This window comes from Mobula hypostoma, chromosome 1, assembly GCF_963921235.1.
Source record: "Mobula hypostoma chromosome 1, sMobHyp1.1, whole genome shotgun sequence".
NCBI classification, from domain to species: domain Eukaryota; kingdom Metazoa; phylum Chordata; class Chondrichthyes; order Myliobatiformes; family Myliobatidae; genus Mobula; species Mobula hypostoma.
In genome coordinates, this window is record NC_086097.1 from 61,163,446 (window position 1) to 61,183,109 (window position 19,664).

General features: G+C 40.0%; 1 long non-coding RNA gene across 2 annotated transcripts in view; it reads left to right on the top strand.

The window, feature by feature from the left end:
- Nucleotides 1–19,664, top strand: part of LOC134356321 (uncharacterized) — a 77,270-nt gene that overhangs the window by 32,624 nt on the left and 24,982 nt on the right. For both annotated transcript variants that reach the window (XR_010020342.1, XR_010020339.1), the window contains exon 2: nucleotides 15,847–15,957. This is a non-coding gene — a long non-coding RNA (uncharacterized LOC134356321). The remainder of the gene's footprint in view (nucleotides 1–15,846; nucleotides 15,958–19,664) is intronic.

Here is a 19,664-nt window from a genome sequence, read left to right on the forward strand (position 1 = left end):
GTGAGGAAGTTGAAGATCCAGCTGCAGATCTGAGTGCTAAGGCCCAGGTTCTGGAGCTTAGGAATCAGTTAATTTGAAATGATGGTATTAAAGGCAGAGATGTAGTCAATGAAAAGGAGCCTTATGTATGCATCTTTATTCTCCAGGTGTTCTAAGGAGGAACGTAGGGCCAGAGAGATGGCATCTGCCTTTGACCTGTTGCTCCGGTAGGCGAATTGCAAAGCATCGAGGTTGACCGGTAGGCTGTGGTTGATGTGTGCCATAACCAATCGCTCGAAGCACTTCATAGCAATTGATGTCAGAGCCACAGGTTGATAGCCTTGTAGTTCTCAATACCCAGGAACTCCATGTCCATGTTTTCTGGTAAACACGTACTTTTGGCACCAATAATAAAACCAAGAAAGGCTGCTATTGAGCTTACAATTGTCCTTGATCGGTGCCTTGAGATGCCTATAATTCTTTTCCCCCCAATGTATGTGATACTGAGAGAGCCAAAGTTATCTTTGAAATGCATACACATATTGAATACAGCAGCTTGGTCTTCATTCACATAGATGGTGTTTGGCATTCAGGCATGTCCTTTAAAATCTACAGTCCTTCTTACAAGGTACTGGAAGATTGGCAGCTCTTTCTAATATCCTAAAACACTTCCCCTTGGTGCCAGGTTCACTCCTCGTTTAGAGAAAAGTGAAATTTTATCTCTACTAAAACCACAAAAATCATGATTAAAACTGGGGATAGAGGAGCTAAAATTATTATTAAAATTATAGTTAAAAGAATTAGCTTTCAGATAACCCTTCTTTTTGGCAGCTCCCTCCTCTGCAGGTTCCCAACACTGGCATCACCACTTTCAACATTTATTCTTTGGACGGGTGACAAAGAACCTCTCTCACCCAGGTAGAGATAAATCTTGAGCAAAATCTCCTGCATCCATTTTCTGTTGTTGAATATTCGCCACTGAAGTCCAAAAACTTTAATGAAATTCTGTTCATTGATAATATCATAGCTAATCATGTCTCACTGAAGGCAGAATAGAGCAATGTGACAAGTGAGGCTGCCTTGTCAAAGACCAATCCGCCAAATAGTCATACTTGCAAATTTCTGATTCAAGCACTCTTTAGATTTTGGTATCAACTGAATGGTTTATTGAAACATGTCAAGTATGAATTTGTTCCATCAAATTTTTCTTTGCACCTAGCATTCTGAAGATGTTTGCTTCACTCAGGTCTGGTAAAGTAATTTCTAATTGCCTCCTCAGTCCATGGTTCCTTTTAAGATCTTTGTTGTATCTATACAAATGCAAGTTTTCAGTTTTTTTTCCTTTGAAAGCTGAGTACTAAAGAATATAGAACATGGAACTGTGCAGCACATTACAGGTCATTCGGCCCATAATGCTGTGCCTACATTTTAATCTACTCTGGTTCAGAAGGAAGGTGGGGAGAAGAGGAGTGCAGCAGTAATAGCATAGTTAGTGAAGCAGACAGGAGAATCTGTGGAAGTAACAAAGACATCCAGATGGTATTTCGCCTCTCAGTTGCCAGGGTCAAGGATGTCTCAAACCTGGTCCACAGTGTTCTAAAGGGGGAGGATGAAGAGCCAAAAGTTGTGGTACATATTGGTACCAATCACATGGGTAGGAAATAGAGTGAGGGCCTGAAGAGGGAATACAGGGAGTTGGGATAGTTATGATTGTCATAGGTGATTTCAATATGCAGGTAAATTGCGAAAATTATGTTGGTGCTGGATCCCAAGAGATGGAATTTGTAGAATGTCTATGAGATAGCTTTTTAGAGCAGCTTGTGGTTGAATCCACTAGGGGAATCACAATCCTAGATTGGGTGTGTAATGAACCAGATGTCAATAAGGAACTTAAGGTAACAGTACCGTTAGGAGGTAGTGATCATAACCTTATAGAATTCAACCTGCAGTTGGAGAGGGAAACATAAAGTTAGATATATCAGTGTTACATTTGAGAAAAGGAAATTACAAAGACATGAGAGAGGAATTGGCTACAGTTAGTACAAAAGGGTACATTATCAAGGATGAGAGCAGCTCAGCAATGGCTGGTGTTTCCGGGAGCAAATCAGAAGACACAGAATATATACATCCCAAAGGTGAAGTGGTATTCTAAAAAGAGGGTGAGGCAACCGTGGCCAACAAGGGGACTCAAAGAGAGCAAAAAAGCTAAAGAGAGGCCATATAATACAGCAAAAAAAAGTTCAAAGTACTTTTATTATCAAAGTATGTATGCAGTATGCAACTCTGAGATTCATTAACCCACAGACAGCTACAAAACAAGAAAACCCTGGAACCTATTCAAACAAAAACTGCAAAACCTCCACACACACACACACACACGATAAAACAAACTGTGCAAATGGCAAAAAAGGAGTGATAAAAATACACACACACACACACACACACACACACACACACGATAAAACAAACTGTGCAAATGGCAAAAAAGGAGTGATAAAAATATATGTAGCCTGGGGAAAAGTACACGCTCAGGACAACAAAGACTTCTTCGGGTTTTAATTCCTTTATTGGCTTTCGATACTTAAGTGCTAGAAGAGGGTCACGAAACAAAACGAACGAATTTACAACCAGTTCTTGCCGTTACTATCTCAGTTTAACTTTCTATCCACACCGTCGTGTATGGACAGAATTGCGTATGCAGTACAAGAATACCAGAACTAATACGGTAGTGGCAATCCTGAAGGAACAAAATACAAACAACATTAGAATCCCACCCACCCTGCATCTTATACATAACAGCAAAAAATGTAAGCGAATACATCTCATCGAAGACGTACACACGTGCTGGACTTCCGAACAGAGACTAAACATTCACGCTACACGGTTGCATGCACAATCAGTCCTGATGCAATAAAGTTCGACAAAAGGTACATTTTGGCACAACTTTTACAAGGTATTGCCTGGTAGTTAAATTACAGGAAGACTGACCTACCTGGATGGTGAGGAACTTGGTATAAGCCATGCAATACAGCGTTGAGTCACTTACTCAAGGAAAATCTTTCCTCACCATTCCCAGCCTCGGGAGGAACCCAATTTCCAACACCCTACCACGTCTTCAGCAGAAAGCAAAATGGTCTCTCCACTATCCTGCACGTGCGTAATGACATCACTGTCTCCCTTAAAGGCACAGACAACTATTCTAGCATTACCCAGATGGATGCCTAAGTACACTTTTAACAATACTGAGTAAGATCCAATGGTCGCCCGGTTACATATAAAATATAAAATTGAAAAGAGTTCAAGCATATTCAGTTCAGCTCAGTTCAGTTATCTACAGGTCTCCCAATCAAACTCACCCAAAATAGCAACAAAAAAAGGAGCAACCAGAACCCAGAAACACATCATAATGTGAACTGCAGAGCCCGATCCACAAACCGCATTGATTAAACCTCATTCTGGACCCAGGACTCCAGCACAACCTTCCAGCATAATCAAGAGGAAGAGAGAGATCATTGGAATACAGGGACTTCCTTCCAGCAGCAGCGAGCAAGAGGCTGGTAAATGGTGCTGAACATCCACTTACCTCAGTGATTTCAGTCTTCTGTGACTGCACGAAATGGAGTTGACCATGGGCTCACGCCCTGACTCCAGGCTCCTTGATGTCAAGAGAGCTGAAACTTCACTGAACGCCCTCGGAGACAGCAGAGCACCAGGTCACTCAGCTGGCCTGGAAACACACCACTAATATGTGGTTCACAGTCTCCAAAGATAGAAGAACCATGTTTGAAAGAGAAAGCAGATGTAAAAGAGATGAAAGAAGTAGTTTTGTGACCCATCTGAAGGATGTCGCCCTTGGTCACATTGGTTGTTGTAGCCATCCTCTTCCTTTTAGTGGGAAGATTGAGGATTGGGAAGATTTTAAAAATCAACAGAAGGCAACTGTAAAAAAATCATAAGGAGTGAAAAGATAAAATATGAAGTTAGGATACCTAATCATATAAAAGAATACCAAAAGTTTTTTCAGATGTATAAAGAGTAAAAGAGAGGCATGACTGGATATTTGAGTGCTGGAAAATGATGCTGGAGAGATAGTAATGGGGGACAAAGAAATGACAGACAAACTTAAGTACATGTTTTGCATCAGTCTTCACTTTGGAAGACACAAGCAGAATGTTAGAAATTCGACAGTGTCAGGGTTGAGTGAGTGTAGTTACTATTACTAAGGAGAGCCTATTTGGGAAGCTGAAAGTGCTAGAGATAGGTGAGTCACCTAAACCAGATGGACTCCACTGCAGTGTTCTGAAAGAGGTAGCTGAGAGAGTGTGGAGGCACTAGTGGTGATTTTTCAAAAGAAGCTAGATTCTAGAAGAGTTCTGGAGGACTGGAAAATTGCAAATGCCACTCCACTTTTTAAGCAGGGAGGGAGGCAGACGAAAGGAATTACAGACCTGTTAGCTTGACTTCAGTGGTTGGAAAGATGTTGGTTTCTATTAGTAGTGATGAGGTTTCAGGGCACTTAAAGGCACAAGGTAAAATAGGACAGTAAAATAGCGTGGTTTCCTTACGGGGAAAAACATATTTGACAAATCTGTTGGAATTCTTTGAGGCAAAAACAGATGGGATAGACAAAGGAAATTCAGTGAACATTGTTTATTTAGACTTTCAGAAGGCCTTTGACAAAGTGCCACACATGAGGCTGCTAAACAAGATAAGATCCCATAGTATTACAGGAAAGATACTTACCTGGATAGAAGATTGGCTGACTGGCAGAATGCAAAGGGTGGTAATAAAGGGGTCCTATTCTGGTTTGCTGCCAGTGTCTAGTGGTGTTTCCCAGGGGTTGGTATTGGGATTTCTTTTCTCACATTATTTATTAATGTTTTGGAGGACAGAATTGATGGCTTTCTGGCCAAGGTTTCAGATTATACAAAGGTAAGTGAATGGTCAGGTAGTGCTGAGAAAGCAGGAGTCTGCAGAAGGACTTACACAGATTGGGAGAATAGTCAAAGAAGTGGCAGATGGAATATAGCATCGGGAAGTGTATGGTCATACACTTTGGTCGAAGGAATGAATGCATGGCTATTTCCTAAACATGGAGAAAATTAAAAAATCGGGGGTGCAAAGGGACTTTGGAACCCTTGTGCAGGATCTCCTTACAATAAACTTGCAGGTTGAGTTGGTGTTAAGGAAGACAAATGCTATGTAGCATTTCTTTCAAGAGAACTAGAATATAAGAGCAAGGATGTGAAGCTGAGGCTTTATAAGACACTGGAGTGTTGCAAGCAGGTTTGGGCACATTATCTGTGAAAAGATGTGCTGACATTGGAGAGGGTCCAGCGCAGATTCTCAAGAATGATTCCAGGAATAAAAGGGTTAACACATGAGCGTTTGATGGTTCTGGGCCTGCACTCATCAGAAATTAGAAGAATGGTGGGGGGCATCTCATTGAAATCTATCAAATATTGAAATATCTAGATAGTGTGAATGTAGAGAGAATGTTTCCCGCAGTGGGTGAGTTTAGGACCAGAGGGCATAGCTTCAGAATAAAGGACATCCATGTAGCACAGAGATGAGGAGGAATTTCTTTAGCCAGAGGGTAGTGAATCTATGAATTTCATTGCTATTGGTGGTTATGGAGGTCAAGTCGTTGAATATGTTTAAAGCAGACATTGATAGGTTCCTGATTAGTCAAGACATCATAGGTTTTGGGGAGAAGGCAGGAGAATGGGATTGAGGGGGATAATAATTAAGCAATGATGGAATGGTGGAGCAGACTTGATGGACCATGAGGCCTAATTCTGCTCCTATGTCTTATGGTCTTTTCAAACCTGTAATGTCACATTTAATCCCCAGCAGCCTTCTATACAACCTGCTAACTTTCATGTCATCTGTAATTGTATTAACCCACTTCCTCATCCAAGTCATATATAATATTCTCAATGAGCAGGGATCCCACTATTGATCCTTGTGGAACATTACTGGTTAACTACCTCCAGGCAGAATACACTCTATCTACTGCCATCCTCTGCCTTCTGTGACTAAGGTCATCTTGAATTCATACAGTCAAGTTTCATTCCATGTCTCTTGACTTTTTGAATGGGGAACCATGGGCAGCCTTGCCAAATTGCTTACTAAAATCCATGTACTCCACATCCACTGCTTCTCTTCAATGTCTGAAAGTCAATCAGAAGTCTGGAAGTTGAAGTCGAATGCCTGAAGACTGGAGACAGGAATCTCTGGAGACAGGCCTGGAGGCCCTGAGGCCTATCCTGGAGTTGGAGGTCTATCTGTGTGAGTGGGTAGGTGGAAGGAAGGGAGGTGGCTTTGTTTTGTTGTTGTTTCTTGATATGTTCTGATTTGTTGTGTACAACTTTGTTCTGCTGAGCATGTTCCTTTGGTGCTAGAATATGTGTTGACACTTGTGCACTGCCCCCAATATATCCTAGGGTGTATTGCCTGTTAATGCAAATGACACTGTATGTTTCATTTAAATAAATTTGAATCCAAATTAATGTTTTCCCCACATCTAACATAAGACTTACTTGTCCCCAGTTCCCAGGGTTATCTCTACGCGGTTTCTTGAACAAAGGAATAACGTTTGTCACCCTTAGTCCACTGGCACTCATCCAATGGCCAATGAAGGTATAATGATCATTACAATCTCTTCCCTCACTTCCCGTCATAACCTGGAGTATACCCCTTCTACTTCCAGGACTTACTATGTATATCCTAATGATTTTCAAAAGTTTCAGTACACCCTCTTTCTTAAAGTTGACATGTTGCAGAGTAACATTCTATTCCAAGGTAACCTTGTATTCATCAAGATCCCGCCCAAAGGTGAATACTGAAGAAACGTATTCATCAAGGAGTTCCCTATCTCCTCAAACACCAGGCACATGTTTCCTCTTTTCTCCTAGATAAATCTTGTCCTCACTCTAGACTTCTTTCTGTTCTTCACATACATGTAAAGTACTTTAGGATTTTCCTTAATCCTATTCTCTTAGACTTTGCCTTTAGCTCTCCTAAATCCATTCTTAAGCTCCCTTCTAGCTACCTTGAAACTCTCAAGATACCTATTTGAGCGTTGCCTTGTAAACCTTAAGTATGTTTCATTCTTCCTCTTGACTACATGTCCCACTGTGGTTCCTTCAAACTAGTTTCCTTCCCCTGTCTCAATGGGGCAAACTTATTCAGAATGTCATGGAAGTGATCCTTAAACAACTTCCACATTCCCAGTAAGTGTATAAGTGAAACAAAAATTTCTGAAAATCAGTTGGAATTCATAGAGAGGGAAACAGAGTTAATATCTCTGGCAGATAAGCTTTCACTAGAACTCACAAGATGTTAGTTTTCTGCAGGAGTTTAATCTACTACTGAGTTATAAGAGCTACATTGTGTCCAGACAGGAGATGAGGTGCTTTTTCTCAAACCGTTCAACAAATGCTTGGGGAAATCAGTTCATCTTGTATCTAGGTATGTGGAATCTCTTATGACTCAATATTAGATTCAACAATTTCACCAGACTTTCCTGGTAATGTTAAAAGAAGCCTATTCTTATGTCAGGCCTTTCACTTGTGACATGAATGTCTCTCTCCACAGCTGGTGCCTGATTTGCAGAGTACATACAGCCTTCTCTTTGACTTTAGATTTCATGAGCTACTGTCCTCTGCACCCCATATTTCAAACACTTCTTTTTCTCTTTTCCCCTCATCAATTTCCCTCTATTTACACTCCTGCATATATATCAGCTGAATTTGATAAGCATACATCACCATCGCTTGATCAGAATCTAGTGTGTTTGTGTCTCCAGGGCAAATTTGGTTTCCCTGTCACAGGTTTTCTTATGTTAATTCTATGCCTTTTCTTAGCAAATGGCTTCTTGCTTTTCCAGTTTTGATGAAATATCATTGATCTAAGGTGTCAATTCTGTTTTCCCCTCTTCAGATGTTGTTTTATATGCTGAGTATCTCCAGCGATATATGTATTTCTTTCAGATTTCCAAAATGCACAGTTCTTTGTTTGAATTTCCATGGAGAAGGCATGTTTCCTCGGCATACAATCTTGCTCTTAATTTCTCCAACTCAGCTTCACTTAGCTTCAATGAAACATACCCTGGAAGTGATTCCTTTCATCCAGAGGTGTCTATTACTTGTGTTTGTATCCTTGTTCTGTGGAAAGCACACAAATGCCCACGTGTTGTATGGAAAAAAGTAATCAATTGCAATGAAGCGGTCTTGTTGATTTTATTTTGCTATTCTTTTTATCAACTCTACTGAACCACTTCCAGATATGGATGTAACATCTTTTTGATCTTCTCCCTTGATTGTTCTGGTTCGGGTTCACATGTCTTTCTTGATTCATTGGTTTCAATGGCCTCATCTTAAGTTTGATAGCTTGCTGCAGAAGGTCACTACACACTGTTTCCAAGTCAATTTGAAATGTCACTGGTTACTTTTGTACCAACATCTTGGTGTAAATATATTTAGTGTGAGTTTTCAGCAAAATTGACCATTGCTTTTATCTCTGTCCATTTATGCTTTACCGTGCCTGTTCCATGGATTTCCTGATCCTCTTTATTGTGCACTGTCTGTGGAAATGATTTGGAATCCTTGTTGCACATGCATCTTCTAAAGTTATAGGACATTTTCATTTCAGTCTTTCTTGCCATGCACAATACTTGCACACCTATGCTTGTTTGACCATCAGAACAGGGAGGAACCATTACGAACTCTCACATCTCCATGATGATCCTATCATTTAACTTTTTGAAGCTGATATGGGGGCTGCATTCAGAAGGGTGAATCCACAGGAAGCTTCCGGACTGAACAGGGTATTTGGCCATATATTAAAGACATGTGCTGACCAACTGTTTGGTGTGTTCACGAAAATTTTCAACCTCTCGCTTCACCAGTGTGTGGTACCAATCTGCTTCAAGCAGACTTAGATTATACTGGTGCCCAAGAAGAGCATGGTGACCTGCCTCAATGATTATCACAGTTCCATGTTTATACACAGTAATGAAGTGTTTTGAGAGGTTGGTGATGATACATGTAAGCTCCTGCCTCAGAGGGACTTGGATCCATTTTGCCGACCAGAGCACCAGGACCACAGCAGATGCCATCTCATTAGCACTTCACTCAACCCTGGAACATCTGGAGAGCAAAGATACATACATCAGGATGCTCTTTATCAACTATAGCTCAGCATTCAATATCATCATTGCCTCCAATCTAATCAATAAGCTTCAGTACCTTCTTGTGCAATTGAATCCTGCATTTCCTCACTTGTAGACCCCAGTCAGTTTAGATTGATAACAAAATCTCCTCCACAATCTCCATCAACACTGGTGCATCACAGGGCTTCGTGCTTAGCACCCTGCTCTACTCACTTTACACTTATGACTGTGTGACTAAGTACAACTCCAATGTCGTGGGCCCAATCAAAGGTGGTGATGAATCAGCATACAGAAGGGAGACTGAAAACCTGGCTGAGTGTTGTTGTAACAATGGCCTCTCATTCAATGTCAGCAAGACCAAGGAACTGATTTAGACTTCAGATGAGGCAAACCAGAGGTCATGAGCCAGTCCTCATCGGAGTATCAGAGATAGAGAGGGGTAACAACTTTAAGTTCCTGGGTGTTAATATTTCAGAGGCCCTGACCTGAACCCAGCACATAAGTGCAATGCAATGAAAGCATGACAGCTCCTCTACTTTTGTGAATAGTTGGCATAACACATAAAACTTTGGCAAATATATAGATGTGTAGTGGAGAGCATATTGACTGGCTGCATCACAGCCTCGTGTGGAAACACCAATACCCTTGAACAGAAAATCCTACAAAAAGTAATGGTTAGAGCCCTCCCGACCACTGAGCACATCTACGTGAAATAAGACCACAAGACAAAGGAGCAGAAGTCGGCCATTCGGTCCATCATGTCTGCTCCGCCATTTTATCATGAGCTGATCAAATACTGTTGTAGGAAAGTAGCATTCATCATCAGAGATCCCCACCACCCAGGTCATGCTCTCTTCTCACTGCTGCCATCAGGTACAAGGTACAAGAGCCTCAGAACCTGCACTATCAGTACAGTTACTATCCCTCAACCGTCAGGGTCTTGAATAAAATGGGATAAATACATTCAGCCTCACCTACCCCATCATTGAAATGTTCCCCACAAACAGTGATCTCACTTTCAAGGACTCTTTGTCTCATTATCTCATTATTTATTGCTATGTTCATAATTTATTTGCATTTGCACAGTTTGTTGTGTTCTGCATTTTGCCTGATCTTTCATTTATCCTGTTATAGTTACTAGTCTATAGATTGGCTGAGTATGCCCACAAGAAAATGAATATGCTGACTGATGTGTACTTTGATAATGAAATTTACTTTGAGCTTTGAACATCTAAGCAACCTTTCTACATTTTTTTTACCTTCTTCCTCATGTTTCACCTTATACAATTTCTGCCTTCAGCCAGTCAGCATTTCGACACTGGATCTGGACAGCTCAGGAACTTTGCATTTCTATATGCACTTTGCTAGTTATGCGCTTCATGTTCCCTTAGGCTGGATTCATTATTTCTACAAAAAATCCAATCATTCTCTGATATGTGAGTACTTCAAATTTGTGAAAAGGTTAAATTTTAACCTATTTGTTTTATTAAGAGTATATCAAAGGGTTCTTCGTGCTCCTGATTGCAAGTAAAACAAAACAACTATTTCATTCTAGGTGGGTTGCACTATGCTTGTAAAGCATTTATTCATTCTGCAAGGTCTAATTCATAGGCTTTGTATTCTGGTACAAGTCTTTCCCCTTGTGGCCATAGAGATACAATAACATATTTGTTTTCATCTGCTCTAGCTTATTTGCCACAGCTAGTTCAATGTGTTCTGTAAACCCTTCCTTCAACTCTCTCCATTCTTTAGACAATTTAGTTTTTTTTCCCTGAAAATGCAGTGGCGTCTGTGGCTTTATCTTTTTGCTTTGTTTACTATCAGTTGAATCACACAGTTCATTGACGCATTCATGTGTTACGACAAGTGGGAACGATCATATCTGCTATTCATTTTACAGACTGAGACACAATCTTTCAATTTTCATAATTCTAATTAATAAGAATTTTCAACACCATGCTTCAGCATCTCCCTGATTTATTCTCTATGATATGAGAAATGCTTAATAATTTAACAAAGTTAATTCTTTAATGAAGAGTGCAGTAACTTCCAAAGCCTCTTTTTGTGTCTTGCAAGCAGAATTGCCTCTGCAATTTACTGCATTAACATTATCGCAATTCTACCACAATAAGTCACAGAACGCTGGGGTGAGGAGTTAGGGTAACAATTGATATCCACAGATTGATATCATACATGGCGCAGGAAGGTCTCTGCAGACCAACAACAGTTTCAGCAAAAGACTGACAAAAAGGCTGTACAATGGTCTAAGTGGCCAAAATTCAGGTGGCATTTGAACATAAGGTTATAAGAAATAGATAGATAGAAAATAGGTGCAGGAGTAGGCCATTCGGCCCTTCGAGCCTGCACCGCCATTCAGTATGATCATGGGTGATCATCCAACTCAGAACCCTGCACCAGCCTTCCCTAGCAGTAGGAGAGAATCTCTTGACTTATTGTGTCACTTCTGCAATTCTGTAATAAGGCAATATGGCTGAACATTTGACTCTAAGCTTTAATTCTATAATTTATTTACTATCTCCCTCTGCATCTGGAAGAGCCTAAATGAAAATACCACTCGTCTTCTTTTCAACAGCAAAGGGATGCATCTCTATTAAATAAAATGTACTGAATTACCTTGTGATTACTGTTTTTCAAGTAAGAATTAAAAAATATAGAAACACTGGAGCAGATTTGTTCAGACTCTGTCATATATCTAATAAAATGGAAATCAAATGCAAGGAATTAAATAGCCTTATGTTCCAATGTTCTCATTTGTACGTTTGTAATTGTTGTCAAGTAGACCTATTTGATTTTTCCGTGGTTTTCAAATTTTGTTAATTCCTAATCACCTGTTTTGCATCTCTGTGTGGTTGTGATCAGTTATGTTGTGTTCAGAATAGCTGCCATATAAGCAACAACACAGTAATGACAGTGCTGACCCTGGAGAGAGAACACAGCATGATCCTGACAATAATTATCCTTTACTGCTCTTGTCATTTTCCCAATTAGTTCTGACCCAATAAGTTGTTCCATGATAACATTTATTTAGAACAAATTAATTTATTTGCGGTGATGGTGTGCAAGGAAAGGCTTGAATACTTGCTTTTTTTCCCCATATGTTTACCTCTATTCTCTTCTCCCAGACAAAGCTGTGCATGCGGTTGAAAAAACTTGAAGTCATCAGAGGTAACAAAGGTCATTTGATGCCAAAACTAATACAAATGCAGTCAAACTGTGTGTTTACAGCAGGAATTGAAACCTGTTCTTTGGGTACCTTCATCTATTGAACTTTACTCCAGTGTTAATGTTGAATCCAGTTCTATCCACTATCCAGGACACAAGATCTTAGGAATTACTTTTTCACTCATGCCATTGAAGGATTTTCTATCAACTACCTGAATTTTGTATCCCCTACCTATCTACCACTGAAGTAAATTCTATTCATTTATTTATTGAGGTACAATGTGGAATAGGCCATTCCAGCTCCTTGAGCCACCCCACCCAGCAACCTCAGATTTAACCCTAATCTAATCGGCAATTTACCATGACCAATTAACCTGGGGAACCTGGAAGAAACACACATTAGACTTGCATCAAAGATCCTATTCTAAATACTATAAAATATCCTTTTAATATACTCTGCTGTTAGAAGAACAATGCTGCTATCTGTAACAGTTCCATGCAACTGAAATCTATAATCACTATACCATTCTGGAAAAACTCCCGTCTATCCCCTCAAAAGCCAATAACTAAAATGATTATAATTTCCCACAGTATCCCAATCAAATGAGAAATATTTCTGATGTGTCATTAAGAACATAAAGAATAGGAACAGGAATGTGCCACCTGGTCCATTGTACCTGCTCTGCTAGGGTACCTTGACTGATCAGTCTGTGGGCTCTGCTCCACCTACCTGTCTTTTCCCCATCACCCTTAATTCCCCTGTTATGCCCAAATTTATCAAACTCTATCTTAAGTATATTGAATAAAATGGCTTCTACAGCTTTCTTGGGCAGAGAATGACACAGATTCATTACTTTTAAGGGGAAAAGCACTTTCTTCTCACCTTCATCCTAAATCTTTTCCCTTGAATCTTGAGGCTATATCCCCTAGTTTTAGGTTCACTTACCAGTGGTATCAGCTTTCCTGCCTCTATCTTATCCACTGGTTTCATAATTCTTTATACTTTTTTAATATCCCATCTCATTCTTCTGATTCCAGTGAACATAGTTTCAGGCAACTTAGACTCTTCATAGGCCAACCCCCTCATTTCTGGTGAACTTCCTCTGTACCACCTCCAAATCCAATGTATCTTTCCTCAAGTAAGGAGACCAGAGTTGTGCACAGGATTCCAGGTGTGGCCTCACCAGTACCTGGCAGTTGCAGCACAACTTCCCTGCTCTTAAATTATTTTTTTAACAATATCTTGTTGAATTTTCCTCTTCTGTTCTTTTAAAGATACTGATAATAGAAATTTTTATTAATCTCCTATTAGCCATTACTTGAGATCATAAAATTACTTATATCAGCAAAAATCTGGATTTAAAGTAAAAACCTTTCCATTAATTTTCTGACATTTTTTTTTTGCTTTCATTCTCTTCTTGCATAAAAGGACCAGTACAAAATGTTCTTAATTCCAAACTTAATTAGATTTCTAATGTGCACTTTAAACCAGCTAATTGGTTTGTCGAACTTTATGATCTTCATAACTGACCTTTGCCAGTAAAGCATTTACAAATGTAAGAGCTGTCAATAAAGGGAATATTTTGTGGGTTTTCCTTTTAAGATCTGAAGATACAAAGTAAGTATAATGTTTCTGGTAGCGCATTGATGAGCAATAAGCAAGTCTGCTGAATTTCAATTGTTTTTACTCCTATCATAAGATACTTTCAGACAAAGGTATAACCAATAATGGATTTCACCTTGCAGATTTAGATAAATTTAAATAATGGTGGTCAACTTCTGGAATTATCCTAAATAAAATGTTGTTTTTAACCACTTGCATCATTTTGTGTCAAAGACTAACAGGTTAAGGGGGCAGCCTATAAGTGTTGCCATGTTTCTGGTGACAACATAGCATTGCCACCAATCTAGTTCAACAATTACCTGTGATTTACCAATTTACCATCAATTTTTAAAGGTGACACAAAATATTGAAAGGTAAGATAGAAAGTGGATTTGTTTTGATTAATGTTGATGGAGCCTAATTTTTACTTTTGTTCTTGTACACTTAGAGTTACATTATTGATATTGGGTGATATAGGAGCATCTCATAGAGTGCTCTCAATCCTTTCAATTGAATCAGAACAGATTGTTTGCATTAAGGCAAAAGGTACTTGAGATAGGACTAATGATAAATAAAGATTTATTTAACACATGTTTTTTAATACAAAAGCATAAAGCTTCAAGCCATGATTCTTCAGCACATAGCAACCACCTAAATGAAGATGAACTGCTCAATATCAATGACGTCACAGAAGTAAAACCCCAACGTAAATTTCTGTCCGAGTCTCATTTCAATCACACCTCAACAAACATCTGACAAAATAAGAAGGGAAAATTTCTAATTGGATTAGAACCTGATAATGTCAGGATCTGATCTACTTGACAGCAATAACACCAAACTAGACAAGGTCAGAGAATGGCAAGCATGATTCAGTTGTACTTTTCAAAAATACACCCAAATGCCTGCCCTGTGGCATTGATCTGTAATGATATTTTTTGTAAGCATCATGTTAAAAGGGCTGTTAGATATTTCTGCAGGCTTAATTTCTTTCACTATAATCTCTTCTAAAGATAATCCACATCCCTAAAGGGGCAGATTTGCCTTGGCTGGAGGAAGCATCGTCCACGATGCAGAAAGTTAATCATGCCCGGAGTAGATATCCAGTGTAAAATGGGGGAAAGCAGCTGCAAGGTTTTCAATTGTTGCAACAAAAGCTTCAGAAAAGAGGGAAAGTAGGAGGGCTGTCCTTTTTCCAGATGTCTGTGTGACCTTTAGATGTGCACTCAACACCCAGTGAGAACTGACAGCAATAGAGGACCATATCAGAAATCAGGCCCTAAGAACCTTTTCACAGTGTCATAAGCTGATGATCTCACAAGTGTTTGGCAGTGATTGTAACTTTAAATATGACAACCTACCAACCATACCAATACCAAAGCAGAATGCTCAATACACTACGTCCTTATCATCCACCTACTAACAATGTTTATTGATCAAGTATTATATCAATATTCTAGTACTTCATTGCAATCTCACACACATTGCTCTGCAGTTTGCATCACATTTCATAGCCTGGACACCTCTCCGTCTCTACCTTTTCCCTCTGAGGAGTAGATAGTGATCTGTCACCTGTCATTTCATCCATCCCCTTGTTGTTAACCAACGGTTTGCCAGCCCAGAGTGTATTCTCTTGGTATCGAGGGCAACAATCTACATCAGCTCTTCTCAGTGCATAGCAGCTTCAGGTTGTCCTCTAACACTTGCAACCTTCTTTGCAAATCACCAGCCTTCCACGAACCATACACATGAAGCACAGCCACTAGCGATGCACAAAAGAATAATCAGCTGATTTATCTTTGTAAATCTGATGAAGGGTCTCACTCCTGAAATGTTAATTCTGCTTCACTTTCCTCAAATTCTGCCTGATTTGTTGAGTGTTTAAGAACATTTTCTGTTTTTGTTTCAGATTATTTGTTGTGACCAAGTTGGATTGCATTTGTGACATGGACTGGAATATTTTGTGTTGGTCGGAGATGTGACAGTCAGCAAAAGGGGTGTATGGGAACGTCTTTAAAAGGTTAGTGAAATAAAAATGAGGTATTGATTGCAGGTATCAGGTTAACATTTAATTCTCAGTCTCATTAGAAACTATCATCTGCTGCCTTCCTTTTTTCCCCTTTATTCTCCTGCACATTCTCTGTCCCAGTGCTGAATGCCATAGAGCTGTACAGTACAAAAAAAGGCCCTTTGGCCCAACATGCATCTCGACAAAATTGTCAAACTGAGCATTTGTCTGTATTTGGCCATAAAAATTTCCTATCCATGTATCTGTCCAAATGTCTTTAATTGCGTAATTGTATCCAACACTACCACTTATGCTGGAACTTCATTTCATATACTCATCTTTCTCAGTGTGAAAAAAATGACCCTGAGATGGAATCATGGACTCACAGAACACTACAGTGCAGGAGCAAAGCCTTTAGTCCATCTGATCCATGCCAACGCAGTAATCTGCCAAGGCCCATCGACCTGCACCCCGACCATAGCCCACCATACTCCTCCCCTCCATGTAACTAAACAAATTTCTCTGAAATGCTGATGTCAAACCCGCATCCACCACTTAAGCTGACAGCTCGTTCCACACTCTCACCGGCCTCTATTTGAAGAGGCTCCCCCACCATTTTCCCCTTAAACATTTCACCTTCCACCCTTAACCCATGACCTGTAGTTGTAGTGTCACCCAACTTCAGTGGAAAAACCCTGCTGCAATTACTCTATCTTTACTCCTCATAATTTTGTAATTCCATTAAATCTCCCCGCATTCTTATACACTGCAGGGAATAAAGTTCTAAACTATTCAATCTTTTCCTATAACTCTCGTCCACAAGTCCTGGAAACTTCCTTGTAAATTTTCTCTGCACATCTTCAAACTTATTGACATCTTTCCTCTAGGTGATGAACAAAACTGCACACAGTAGGCCACACCAAGGTCTTAGACAACTTCAACATAGCATCTCAACTCTGGTACACAATATGTTGATTTATGAAGGCCAATGTGCCGAAAGTTTTCATTATGGCCATGTCTACCTGGGACACCACTTCCAATGAATTATGGACCTGTATTTCTAGATCCCTTAGATCTACCACACTCCCCAGTGCCCTACCACTCACTGTGTATGACCTACCTTGGTTTGTCCTCCTGAAGTGCAACACCTGTCACTTGTCTGCATTAAATACCATCTGTCATTCTTCAGCCCATTTTCCAGCTGGTCCAGATCATGCTGTATGCTATGATTGTCTTCCTCGCTGTCCACTACACTCCCAATCTTGGTGTCATCTGCACATTCGGCAATTCAGTTTACAACATTATCATCCAGATTATTGATACAGATGACAAACAACAATCAACACAGCACTGATCCCTGGAAACTTCACTCATCATAAGCCTCCAGTTAGAAAAGAAACCATCTAATACCATTCTCTGGCTTCCCCCATGAAGCCCATTTTCTATCTTATCTTGAATGCCAAGTGAGTGAACCTTCTTGACCCATATCTTATGCAGGACCTTGTCAAATACCTTACTAAAGTCTATGACACAGCATCCACTGCCTTGACTTCATCAACATTCCTGGTAACTTCCTCGAAACCCTCTATAATATTGATTAATCATGACCTACAATTCACAAAGCCACGTTGACTATCCCTAATCATTCCCTGTCTATCCAAATAATTATATATATCCAGTCCCTGAGAATACCTTCTCATAACTTACATCAGGCTCGCCAGCCTATGATCTACTGGCTTAAGATCTTTCTCAAACAATGAAACAGCATCAGCTGTCCTCCAATCCTCCATCTCAACCAGGGCTAAGGATGCTTTAAATATGTCTGCTAGGGAGCCTGCATTACTGCACTTGCCCTTCACAATTTCTGAGGGTACACCTTGTCAGGCCTGGGGATTTATCCACACTAATTTGCCTCAAGAAAGCAAATTCTCCTCATCTGACACCTGTATGGGGTTCTTGACTTCATTGCTGCTATGCTTCACTTCTATAGACTCTAAGACCATCTCCCAAGTAAACAGAGATACAAAAAATCCATTTAAGATCTCTCCATCTCCATTGGCTTCATGCATAGACAACCACTCTTTTCTTACCTGCCAGTCAACAGCTGTCCCTGCCATGCTGGTCACAGATTTTCCCTTTTGTAGGATGTGACAGCTTCTTCCATTGACTGGCTCTCTCAGTCCCAGCTTCTGGTATTAGGCACCCTAGCAGTATAAGAATAGTGTGGGTGCGATGCTCTGTGTCCTTTTACTAGTGACTCCCTTCAGACTGGTTCATGACCATGGCTGAACCATTGGGAAAGGTGCGGCAGATAGGAGGACCAATGCATACAATTAGATAAGTGTCAGTTTGTTGAATGTTCAGTGCTGTGGTTGTGTAACTTGGGATTTAACAAAGTACCTGTTAGAGTTCAAAGTATTATTCAATGTTTAGTGCTGTAGTTTTGTAACAAGAGGCTTAGATAAGTACTTGTTTCACCTACATGTCACTCCACTCTTTAAGAAGGGAGGAAGCCAAAAGAAAGTATATTATAGGCCACTTAGCCTAACCTCAGTGGTTGGGAAAGCATTGGAATCCATTATTAAGGATGAAGATTCAGGGTACTTGGAGACTAAAGCTAAGTCAAAGTCAACGAGGTTTCTGTAAAGGGAAATCTTGCCAGACAAATCTGTTAGAGTTTTTCGAGGAAATAACAACCAGAGTGGATATGGAAGAGGCAATGGATGTCACTTCCGTGGATTTTCAGAAGGCATTCGATAAGGTGCCACACGTGAGACTGCATCCATGGCATTACAGGAAAAATACTGGCAGGGATAGAGGAATGGCTGAGAGAAAGGAGGCAGGGAGTGGGAATAAAAGGGGCCTTTTCTGGTTGTTTGCCAGTAACTAGCTGTGTTCGTCAGGAGTCAGTATTGGGACGACTACCTTTCACATTGTTTGTCAATGATTTAGATAATGGAATTGATGGCTTTGTGTAAAGGTTTGCAGATGATATGAAGAAAGGTGGAGGGGTAAGTGTTGAGGAAGCAATGTGATTGCAGAAGGCTTAGACAATTTGGAAGAATGGACAAAAAGTAGCAGATGAAATACTGTGTTGGGACATGCATGATAATGCATTTTGGTAAAAGGAACAGAAGTGCAGACTATTATCTAAATGGGGAGAAAATTCAAACATCAGAGGTGCAAAGCAACTTGAAAGTCCTCTTGAAAGTCTCCCAGAAGGTTAATTTACAGGTTGAGTCTGTGGTAAAGAAAGGGAATAGAATATAAAAACAAGGAGATAATGTCGAGTCTTTATAAGACACTGGCCAGGCCGCACTTGGAGTTTTGTCAACAGTTTTGGGCCCCAAATCTCAGAAAGAATATGTTCTCATTGGAGATAGTCCAGAGGAAGCTCACAAGGATAATTCCGAAAATAAAGGGGTTAACTTATGAGGAGCATTTGGCAGCTTTGGGTCTGTACTCAGTGGAATTTGGAAGAAAGTGGGGGGAATCTCATTGAAACCTACAAAATGTTGAAAGGACTAGGAAAGGATGTTTCCTATGGTGGAGAACTAGGGGACACAGCCTCAAAATTAAGTGATGACACTTTCCAACAGAGTTTAAGAGGATTTTTTTTTTGCCAGAGAGTAGTGAATCTGTGGAATGCTCTGCCACAGACAGCTATGGAAGTATAGACCCTGGGAATATTTTAAATGGAAATTGATAGTTTCCTGATT